The 12,255-nt window shown below is 48.8% G+C and overlaps 1 long non-coding RNA gene across 1 annotated transcript in view; it reads right to left on the minus strand.

Moving 5' to 3' along the window:
• Positions 1-2,798: 2,798 nt before the first annotated feature.
• LOC146847570 (uncharacterized) overlaps positions 2,799-12,255 on the minus strand; it is a 337,022-nt gene continuing 327,565 nt past the window's right edge. Inside the window, exon 4 of the long non-coding RNA XR_014980712.1 lies at positions 2,799-2,866. This is a non-coding gene — a long non-coding RNA (uncharacterized LOC146847570). The remainder of the gene's footprint in view (positions 2,867-12,255) is intronic.

Here is a 12,255-nt window from a genome sequence, read left to right on the forward strand (position 1 = left end):
GCTTTCTTTACAAACCCAGCAACCCGCATATAAGCTTTTCAATACCTGGCCTCTGTGGGCTTGCATAAGGAAAAGGAAACTTACTTCTTAGTCATGTCAAGTACCAAAGTGAGGGAGCTGTGTTACAAAATAGTATTGCTTTTCTGTACATCCCCCCCCCCCCACACATCATCAGTGAAGGGCTGCTGTGGAGTGGTACTGCATTGCATGGTGTGGGCAGCTCTGGGGAAGATGCTCTATGTACTTGATTAGAAAGGCATGCAGGCCTCTGGGGGGACAAACACCCAGCACTATTGGTTTCATTTGTTTTAAGTACTAAATATTTTTATGCAGAATGAGAGCTAATGTTACGCGCTTAGGCTGTACAATTGAATGGAATGTTATGTTCTGTCTTTTTTTAAGAAGCTGGGATATGATGTACTGTACTTTTATCATCTTTTTGTTTTAAGACTGAATAAAGTTTTTATATGATATGATGATTTCACACTCAGTTTAAAACAGATCCTTGTCTGTGCACATCAGCACTCACTCAGACACAGTCTCAAGGCTACACTGAAGGAGTGGAACCCTCTGAAGAAGGCAAAGGTGTCCAAAGAGGCAGTGGGTGCCCAATGCAGAGACAAGTATATGCACACCGGCTCTCACTCAGATAGGCGCTCTGGGCTACAGTCAGGGCTGTATCCTCTGATGGAGCCAAAGGTACCGTGTGGCATTGGGTGTACAACACAGGCCTGGGCTCCCGCATCACAGCAGACTTACACAACCACTTACGGCTACACTCAGAGATATGAACGCTCTGTCGGAGGCAAGTGTACGGTGCGGTGTAGGTTCATGGAGTCTAAGGTACAGTGTGACGGTGCATGTCCAACACAGGTCTAGGGTCACGCACACTGCCATTCACATAGATAGGCACTCAGGGCCACACTTAGGGATATAAACGCACTGATGGAGCAAAAGGTACAATGATGTGGAGGGTGTCCAACGCAGGTGCAGGTTTATTCACCCTGCGACTCAATTAGATACACACCCAGAACTACACTTAGGGATATAAACACACTGATGGAGCCAAAGGTGCAATGAGGTGGAGGGTGTCCAACGCAGGTTTATGCATACTGCGACACACTTAGATACACACTCAGAGCTACACTTAGGGATATAAACACACTGATGGAGCCAGAGATACAATGAGGTGGAGGGTGTCCAACGCAGGTGCAGGTTTATTCACACTGCGACTCAATTAGATACACACTCAGAGCTACACTTATGGATACAATTGCACTGATGGAGCCAGAGATACAATGAGGTGGAGGGTATCCAACACAGGTGCAGGTTCATGCACACTGACGCTCACTTAGATAAACACTCAGAGCTACAGTTTGGGATATAAACACACTGATGAAGCCAGAGATACAATGAGGTGGAGGGTGTCCAGCGCATGTTTAGGTCTATGCATACTGACGCTCACTCAGATAATCACTCAGGGCTATGCTCAGCAATATGAATGCACCAATGGAGGTGAAGTTACAGTGGGTGTCCAATGCTGGTGTAGGTTTATTCACACTGTGGCTCACTTAGATAAACACTCAGAGCTACACTCAGGGATATGACTGCTCAGCTGGCCGCAAATGTATAGCGAGGCTGTGTGTGTATAACACTCCAACACAGGTCCCACTTTGTGCCCTTTGTCACTCACTCAGATATGCACTCACTGTTTATCACGGTTGGCTGCTGCGTACTCCACAGCTGAACATGAGGAGTTGAAGAAGAACCAAGGGTTGGGGTGTGTGAAGCTACTGATGGGATGAACTCTGAGAGTGATCCAAATTGGTGCTCACTGGTTCTTTAGAAGAAATATTGTGGAGTTAGCCCATTTGAGGTATGTTGACGGGCCAATATGAAGGAAAGGATTCGGTCTACTTGTGTTGTCTCAGAGTGGACCTGGAGGTGGGAGGTGCTTTGAGAGAGTGTCTGGAGTGCTACAACAGTGGCAAGGTGCTGAATTCAAGAGTTCCTCCCTTGTGTGTGCAGCCAAATTTAGACCAATCATCAGGTCTTAATCAGGACAGAATGACCACTTAACTCATAAGTGATCTGATTCTTCGCTCAATAAAACAATAGGCCATGGATGCTTTCAAGAAGCACTGGTAATGGGGGGGGGGGGGCACTTTTCACCAGCAAATCGAAATTTCCACAAAAAATCGACAAGCACTTCAACGGATTATGAATTGTGACCTTGCTCAGTTGTTTCCATTAAAATGGCCTAGCACCAATAACAGGAATATATCAGATTCATTAAAAAACCCTTTGGCTTCATAAAATCAAGTTCATAAGCGAGTAGGCCTGTTTCTTTCTATGTCAGCGATTATTAACCAGTGGTCCGTGAACCGTAGGGGGCCGGGCCACTGGAATTATGCGATTGTGTGGTGCGGTGATTTTTACGTAATTGTACGTTTTCCACGTTTTCCACATAATCCATCATCTGCTGCATAATCTGCAGATTTTAGCACACAAATGTGTTTCTAGCTCAAACGGTTAAAAAGTTGGTAAAACTGCAGCAACAAGTGTGGCCAGGCAGTGTAAGGCCATTTGAAACGGTGAATTGGTCGCCTTTCAGTACCTTATTGGTATATTTGGGTGTCAATCTGTTACTAATGAGGTACAACTAATGCTCAGACATTGTCAAAAAGCTTAAAATGACAAAATAATGAAGTAATATCACAAAATGTGCCTCATAATTCAACATAACTTGCCTTTTCTTCCAGCATAATTTACTCAACCTTGCCGCATAATGTAAGCCTCCGCTGCTGCATAATTCCAGTGGCCCTGCCCCTTGTGGGTCTGCAACGCTCACTCAGTGGTTCGGAGACTGTGTCAAAAATTAAATAATATTAGTAGATTCATAAAGTATATACACATAAGTAAACAAAATGAAAACCTGAAAATTGTAAATACTCTTCAACTGTAAAGGGATTTGAAATCAGAAGCTAACAAGTATTAAAAAAGCAATAGGTCTCGCCTTTTATTAAGTTAAAGCCATTTGCTTTGTAACACAATACCATTAGCAAAGCAAATGGCTTTAACTTAATCAAAGACGAGACCTATTGCATTTTCAATGCTTGTTTTTCCAAGCATTGGCCGCACGCGCACACAACTCCCGCTTCTCCCCCTCTCCCACCACATATTGCATCTCGCGGCCGCATCAATAAGATGTGGCCTAATGGCTAAAGCGTACGACCTCGAAGCTTGGTAACCAGGTTCGAGTCTCTGCGGCTCAACCTCTTGTGATTCTGGGCAAATCACTTCATCTCCCCACGCATAACAAAACATGGATGTGCCCGTCTGGAACAGCTGGTGCTCGTGTAAAGCGCCCTGATATCTCCGGGTTGAGTTCGAGCTATATAAACCTACAAGACAAAAAACACAGCTCTGCAGATCTCACACGCCCTCACACGTGCACTCACTGTCACGAGCCTCTGAGATGCTCTCGTGCTCGTGGGGGATGCACACTACCCCCTCCATAAGTGCCCCTCGCTCCCAGAAGATTCACGCACTTCCTGCTGTTTGGCGAAGAGTGAGACACAAGCTCTCACGTGACAAAGTCGGGGTATAGCGCCCACCAAGCGCATCTCGGGTTTAAACAAGCATCGTCATACAAATAGAACACGGTGACCAGTATGGGGTTGTTTGCTCTACCCCACGCCCCAGTGACACACTCAGGAGTGGCACCCTCAGTAATGACACACCCACTAGTGATACATCCAGGAGTGATAACCTCAGGAGAGACACACAGGACTGACAAACTTAAGAGTGACATGCCCAGGAGTGACACATTCTGGAGTGAAAGTACATGGGCCCCTGTCCCTGCAGGCTGGACTCATTAAGATGTGGCCTAACAGTTAGAGCATATGACTTCGAAGCTGGGTTACCAGGTTCGAGGCTCTGCGGCTCAACCTCTTGTAATTCTGGGCAAATCACCTAATCTCCCCACACCTAACAAAACCATGGATGTGCCCGTCTGCAACAGCTGGTGCTCGTGTATAGCGCCATGATACCTCCGGGTTGAGTTTGAGCTATATAAAATTGCAAGACAAAAAACACGGCTCTGCGGATCTCACACACCCTCACACGTGCACTCACTGTCACGTGCCTCAGAGGTACTCTTGTGCTCGTGGGGGATACACTCGCTCCCCTCCATAAGTGCCCCTCGCTCCCAGAAGATTCACGCACTTCCTGCTGGTTGGCGAAGAGTGAGACACAAGCTCTCACGTGACAATGTCGGGGTATAGTGCCCACGGTTGTTAAAGTCACCAGTGAAGCCAGAGACACTTTTCTTTTTTAGAGCCGTCCCAATTGGACTGGCTCGCCTTTCTTATCTTTATGGGGCCATGTGTTTGGCCCCATAAAGATAACAAACCTTTTATGCCAGCAGTAAGTCGGGGCACCCAGTCAAACTGGGACGGCTCTAAAAGAGAAAAGTGTACGTCACTGGAAGCTCTTTTCAAATGGCCGGCCATTGTTTACCATAAACGGTGACACCAGCCAATGGAAAAGAGGGGCGGGGCTTAAACCCCGCTAGTGAAAGCTACCCTAAATCATTAAATCTCACCAGTAAGACTGCGCATGTCTGCACAGCCTACGCCAGGTGAGACCTAAAAATTAAGTTGGAGCGGCACAGTAGAGCCTGAGTGGTGTGGACGGTTGTTGGCCTCACAGAAGCAATGTCTACTCTGGCGAAGGTACTGAGGCTTCCTTAAGAGCTTAAAAGACAAAGACATGTGTAGTGACCTGGGGACAGGGCACTAGGACCCTGCAGCTGGACACTTGGGGACCCGAGGGCAACCGGACACCACATCCGGTCAACGGTGTGGGGAGGGGCAGAAAGGGGACGAGAGGGATCAAGGGTGGACATAGATACAAGGAGCTCGTGCACCGAAATCAATAAAGAAACAAGATCACCCCTACCTGTGTCCTATGTCTTTCCTGGGGGGACACGACAACTGGCAATTGAAGGTGGGATCCACAGGAAGCAATATCGTCGTCCTCCCGACCAGAAGCCGGCGTGACGAACCAGGAGCCCACCCTGGTCAGCCGGACGACTAAAGAAGAATCGTGACGATCGACAATCATCGCGCCGATCAGAAAAGGCAGGAGCCCACCCTGGTCTGAGGAAGCAGTGAAGCGGAAAGCGGCGCGGGAGCCCAGCCTGGCCACGGAAAAAGTAATGCGGTAAAGTCAGGCGAAACGACCGAATCAGAGCGAAGAACAGTGCAGCGGCCATTTTGAGGTCAGGCAGCCATTGGAATCAATAGAAAAAGTGAAAAAGAGAGGAAAAAGACACAAAAGAAGGAAAAAAAAACAGTGAAACAAAGCAGCATACGGCAGAAACAAAAGGACAAATAAAGGAAACAAATAAATAAATACAAATAAATAAATAAATAAATAACAAGGGAGAAGGAAAATGAGCGACAATGAGGAGAAGACGAGCACGCAAGCCATATTCCGCAGGCCTCTACCGTTCAGCCTATCGGAGCCACAAGCGGCCATCCGGTGGGGGAGATGGATCAGGAAATTTGAGCGCTACATGAGCGCCACGGATGTCCCGGATAGCAAGCAGCTGCACCTGCTTCTGAATCTTGCAGGGGATGAAATAGAGGATCTATTGTTAACATTCCCCGCTGATCAAACGGCGGACTACAAAGGAGTGATAAAGTGTCTCACTCAGAAGTTTGACCCTCAACGAAATGTTGATTTCAAGAGATACACATTCAACGCCGCGTGCCAACAAGGAGAAGAGAGTCTAGGTGACTTTTCAACGAGATTAAGAAAATTGGTCACATACTGCGAGTTTGACAAATTTGACATTGAGCAAGCAATAAGACTGCGCATCATCGAAGGCTGTCAATCGGTGGAGTTCAGAGCACGTATCTTGAAGGAACCAATGACGCTGGAAAAAATATTGACCATGGCTCGCACGGAAGCAAGGGCCACAGAGCACGCCAAGCAGATGGAGCTAGGAAAAGAGAAGAAAGTAGCGGTAGCACATCGCGTCACTGGGAATTTCAAAAAGAAAGAATTCCAGGTGCAGACTCTACCAAAGAAGGGCGAACAAACATGCTACCGGTGCGGCCTCGAATTTCCACACGTCGGTGCCTGCCCTGCCATGGGTCAAAAGTGCAGGAAGTGCAACAGGGACAATAATTTCTCAAGCACGTGCATGACAAGACAATTCAGGAGTGAAAGAGGCAGAACAATGAGACCAAGGATGACAAGTAACAGGTACGCACGGCACATGGAAACAGGAAATCGCAGCTCCTCCGAAGAAGCAGAAGAAACAGAAGCTCCGGTGTCGGAAGCAAGACTATATCTCATGTCAGATGCACCAAGAGAAGGGAAAGAGACAGAACACATTCATCTTGTGGAGAAAAAACAAATAAAGAAGACAGCAACGGTGAACATCGGCGTAGGAAGCCACCAAGCTAAGTTTGTACTTCACAGCGGAGCAACATGCAACATCATGTGCATGTCAGAGTACCAGAAAATGAGAGTGAAACCACAATTATCACCGTCAACAGTGGATGTGTTCACTTGGGGTTCCAAAAGGCCAGTAGAAAACATGGGAAAATTCACGGAAATATTGACATACAAAGACAGATTCTACCAAGAGGAAATACTTGTGCTCAAAGGAGACATCCCAGCACCGTGCCTACTCAGCAATGTGACGGCACAGGTGATGGGGCTACTAGCAATGACATACCACATGTCGGAAATAAAAAACATCCTACAAGAGTACCCAGCCATACTAAAATGTCTTGGCAAGGTGAAAGGGAAACAAATAACATTGCACATCAATGAAGCGATCAAACCAGTAGCTCAGCATCATAGACGAGTACCAATACATCTCCAACCACAAGTTGAAGATGAAATAACAAGTCTACTGGCGCAAGACATAATCGAACCAGCGGAAGGACCAATGCCATGGGTGTCTCCGATCGTGGCAGTTCCCAAGAAAAATACCTCAAAGATCCGCATCTGCGTGGACATGAGGATCTCAAATACAGCAATCGCAAGGGAACGTCAACCGGGGCCACACCTAAATGACATGATAAGCTGCCTCACTGGAGCATGCCGGTTCTCGAAGCTGGACTTGTGCAAAGGATACCATCAGCTAGAACTAGATCACCAGTCCAGGTACATCACAACATTCTCCACGCATCTGGGTCTGTTCAGATATAAGAGGCTAAGCTTCAAGAATCTCATCGGCAGTGGAGATCTTCCAGGAAGCAATACGGCAAGTGATAAGGCCAGTGCTAAACAGCCTCAATTACAGTGATGACATCTTGGTATTTGGAAAAACAGACAAAGAGCATGACGCAGCGTTGCGTCAAGTGTGCACACAACTGGAGCAAGCTGGCCTAACATTGAATGGAGAGAAATGTGAGCTGGGGAGAGGGGAACTAGTGTTCTTCGGGCACATTTTCTCCAAACAAGGGATGAGGCCAGATCCCAGCAAGGTTGAAACACTGAAGAACGCAACTCCTCCGACAGATGTTGCGGAAATAAGATCATTCCTGGGCCTCGCTAGCTATTGCGCACGGTACATACAGGATTTCGCCACAGTGAGCACACCACTAAGAGAGCTGACTAAACAAGGGCAGAAGTTCATCTGGTCCCAGGAATGTCACAAGGCATTCGAAGAAATATGAAAAGCAGTAATGTCGGTGGAACGCCTGGCCTACTTTGAGCCACTACTATGCACTGAACTGACTGTCGATGCCAGCCCAGTAGGACTAGGAGCAATTCTAGCGCAGCATTTGCCAGGGAGAGACTCACAGAGGAAAATTGTTGCGTATGCAAGCAAAAGCTTAACAGACGTTGAAAAAGCATACTCACAACCGGAGAAGGAGAGCCTAGCAGTGGTATGGGCATGTGAACACTCCCACATGTTTATTTATGGAAAATCATTTACAATAATAACTGATCATCAGGCGCTAGTGACGATCTACGGCAGCCCATCAGCGAAAATGCCACCCCGGATTGAATGCTGGGGCATAAGACTGATGGACTATGATTTCACGATTGTGCATAAGCAAGGGAAAGAACACAATCCGGCAGATTACATGTTGAGACACCCGTTGCCGCTGGTCCATGAGACGACATCAATGGCCGAAGAGTACCTCAACTTCGTACTGAAACAAAACACCCCAGCGCCGATAACACTACTAGAGCTGGCAAAAGAGAACAAGGGCGATGCCACGCTGCAAACAGCTATGGACATCACGAGAAAGCAGAGATGGAGGAACATCAACAACAACTACACCTGGGAAGCAGGAGTATGCAAAGAAGAAGTGCTGGCTCTCAAGAAGATCAATGAAAAACTGTCTGAAACAGGCACGGGGATTATGATGAGAGGGACGAGAATTGTAATACCAAGCTCACTTCGGAGGCAACTGGTCAACGTGGCCCATGAGTCACACCGAGGCGTGGTAGCCACCAAGAAACTACTAAGAGAGAAAGTGTGGTTCCCTGGCCTGGATCGCATGGTAGAAGAAACCATAGCGACATGCCACCTCTGTCAAGTGATAGGACCACCGGCTAAACATGAGCCACTGCAAATGTCGGATCTTCCAAGGGCGGTATGGACAACATTAGCGGCTGATTTCTTTGGACCTCTAGACACAGGCAACTACCTGCTTGTGATCATTGACGAATACTCACGGTTCCCGATAATACGACAGGTCTCATCGACATCAGCAACAGCAATACTACCGATATTGGATGACATCTTTGCAGCATGGGGATCACCAGAAACACTAAAAACAGACAATGGCCCTCCATTTTCCAGAGAAGAGTTCCGCAGGTTCATGGCCTATCTAGGGATAAACCACAGGAAAATAACACCGCTATGGCCTCAAGCAAAAGGAATAGTGGAGAGGTTCATGGGGACCATCAAAAAGGCAGTTGAAAGGGCAAAACTAGCTCTGATATCACTTAGTCAAGCGCTGTGCCAAGTACTACGGGATTACAGAAACACACCGCACAACTCCACAGGAAGGTGCCCAGCAGAGCTAGTACTGGGGAGAACGAGTCGGACGAGGCTACCGCAAATAGAAGCGACAGCGACACCTGATCACAGCAGCATTGCACATAGGGACAGAGAGGCGAAAGAAAAAATATGCAGACGCAAAGCGACACGCCATCCCGTCAAACATACAGGAAGGAGACACGGTGGTTGTACGTCAATGGCAGCAAAGAAAATCAGACAGCATGTTCTCCAAAGACCCGCTAACAGTAACAAGAGTAAAGGGCCCAATGATCACAGCGGAGTCAGAGCATCAGAGGATAACAAGAAACAGCTCCCACTTCAAAGGATTACAGGAGGAAGGAAAAGAAGAAGATGACACAGAGACAGCAGAAAAAGGAAAGCAGGCGCACCACAAGGAAGAAACAAGAAACAGAGAGGGACTAGAGGAAGAGCAACAGACGGAGGCTGGCACAAGAAGAACATGCCGACGCCCAAAGAGACTAATAGAAGAAATGTAGTTCTGGGAAAGACACTGAACTATGCCACGACAGACTTGCATTCATCACCTACCTACACATCTGTATAGTGTCACTTTCTCGTCATCTCTGCGACACAAGAGGGAGATGTAGTGACCTGGGGACCGGGCACTAGGACCCTGCAGCTGGACACTTGGGGACCCGAGGGCAACCGGACACCACATCCGGTCAAGGGTGGGGGGAGGGGCAGAAAGGGGACGAGAGAGAACGAGGGTGGACATAGATACAAGGAGCTCGTGCACCGAAATCGATAAAGAAACAAGATCACCCCTACCTGTGTCCTTTGTCTTTCCTGGGGGGACACGACAACCTGTGAGAGAGGCTGGTTTATCACTTTATCTTTTAAAAATAAAAGCACCCGTTGAAAAACTCCAACCTTCCCATTAGAATTTCAGTTTAGGCTCATGGGTTAAAAAAAATAAATATGCATATATATTTGATCAATACCTGTTTCTGTAGTTAGGGCATTTTTTTTTCTTCACATCTTAGAAATTGTTTAAGTAGGGGTCTGCAGCTTCCATTAGTGATCGGGGTGGGGGTGAGAGGATCAACGGAAGTCAAAAGATTAATGTGATTAAGATGTTTCAAATTCGCACCAACATTTATCAATGCGCCAATGGAAAAAATGATTCATGTAAGTTGATGCATTAAAATTCTGTTTAAAAACATAAAAGGCACCATGATGAGCCACAAGAAAACATTCATCAAAATATGAACTTCCCTGACCGGGAATCGAACCCGGGCCGCGGCGGTGAGAGCGGCGAATCCTAACCACTAGACCACCAGGGAGCGTGCACAACCTCCCTGTGTCTGCCTCTGAGATTGCAACGAAGGACTGTGTGATTCCTGGACTTATGTTGTGAATCCTGCATTGAGGTGTTAGTTCTGTTTGCCTCCACCCTACCGATGATTTTACGGAAAAGTACCACCGAATAGTACGACAACTAGTGCGCAGTGATGAGAACAAGGACAGAAACAAAGACACAGTGATGAGAACAAGGACAGAAACAAAGACACGCTAATAACAAAACGAAACCAGCGTTGAGGCTCCAGGGAAAGGTCGAAGGAGCGGAAACATGGGCTCCAGTGTGAGCGCTGCAAAGATGAAAGGTTGCATTTGCTCACTTTTCAGTTACTATTGCCACACGAAGCGCATACAATAATTGAAGGAAACTTCCGTCTGTTTCAGTCAATGTTCAAGAGACTGAGGGATGCTCCGTCTGCAGCAATCCTACGGCAATCCCATCACCCCCCCACCCCCTAGTGGTCCCTAAGGACAGACATCAACCCAGGAGCCCCCCATCACCCCAGCAGGCCGCATTCACCCCAGCAGCCCCCTCATCCCCTCAGGAGGCCTCATTCACCCCAGCCGGTCCCCATCACCCCAGCAGGATTCATTCACTCCAGCCGGCCGACTAATCACCCCAGCAGACCTCATTCACCCAAGCCGGCCCCCATCACCCCAGCAGGCCGCTTCCACCCTAGCCAGCCCCCATCACCCCAGCAGGCCACATTCACCCCAGCCGGCCCCCATCAAGCCAGGAGCCCCCATTCACCCCAGTAGTCCGCATTCACCCCAGCCGCCCCCAACATTCCAGGAGCCCCCGTTCACCCCAGCAGCCCCCTCATCACTTCAGGAGGACTCATTCAACCCAGCTGGCTCCTATCACCCCAGTAGTTCCCCCGCCTCCTCTCCTCGCCACATTACCCTAGCAGGCCCCATCACCCGACCAGGCCCCAATCACTCCAGCACCCCCCTCACCTCATCACCGCACAAGGCCTCCAATTACCCGAGCAGCTCCCCCAGCCTCCTCCCACATTACCCTAGCAGACCCCTCACCTGGCCAGGCTCCAACCCCCCTGGCAGGGCTCTACCACCCCAGCACACCCCTGTCATCAGGGAAGGCCCCATCCCTCCAGCGGGGTCCGTTTTTTTATTGTGGGTTTGTGCCCCGATTCGACCTTCATATCACCTCCTGGTGCAGACTTTACACAATTACATTGCATTGCAATAAAATCATGTTTTCCCCATCGGGAGTACGGCAGCTCACCCGTGCGAGAGGGGAGGCTGCCACCAAGATCCCGAGGAAAAACACACCTGCGACTGGCTGTAAAGAGCCGATGGACAAGTTAGGGAAAGCCGCAGTGTGCAAGAGCCGGTCTGGCACGAGTGCTGAGGAGCACCTGAGCTGTGCAGGGTACAGTGATCGGCATCCAGTGAGAGCTCTTAGCTCTGAACACACCTGAGCTGCGCTGCGCAGCGGTAAGTGATCGGCGTTCAGTGAGAGCTCTTGGCTCTGAACACACCTGAGCTGCGCTGCGCAGCGGTAAGTGATCGGCGTTCAGTGAGAGCTCTTGGCTCTGAACACACCTGAGCTCTGCAGGGTACAGTGATCGGCGTTCAGTGAGAGCTCTTAGCTCTGAACACACCTGAGCTGCGCAGCGGTAAGTGACCGGCGTTCAGTGAGAGCTCTTAGCTCTGAACACACCTGAGCTGCGCAGGGTTCAGTGATCGGCGTTCAGTGAGAGCTCTTGGCTCTGAACACACCTGAGCTGTGCATGGTTAAGTGATCGGCGTTCAGTGAGAGCACTTAGCTCTGAACACACCTGAGCTGCGCAGGGTTCAGTGATCGGCGTTCAGTGAGAGCTCTTGGCTCTGAACACACCTGAGCTGTGCAGGGTACAGTGACCGGCGTT

This window comes from Triturus cristatus, chromosome 4_1, assembly GCF_964204655.1.
Source record: "Triturus cristatus chromosome 4_1, aTriCri1.1, whole genome shotgun sequence".
In the NCBI taxonomy this organism is placed as follows: domain Eukaryota; kingdom Metazoa; phylum Chordata; class Amphibia; order Caudata; family Salamandridae; genus Triturus; species Triturus cristatus.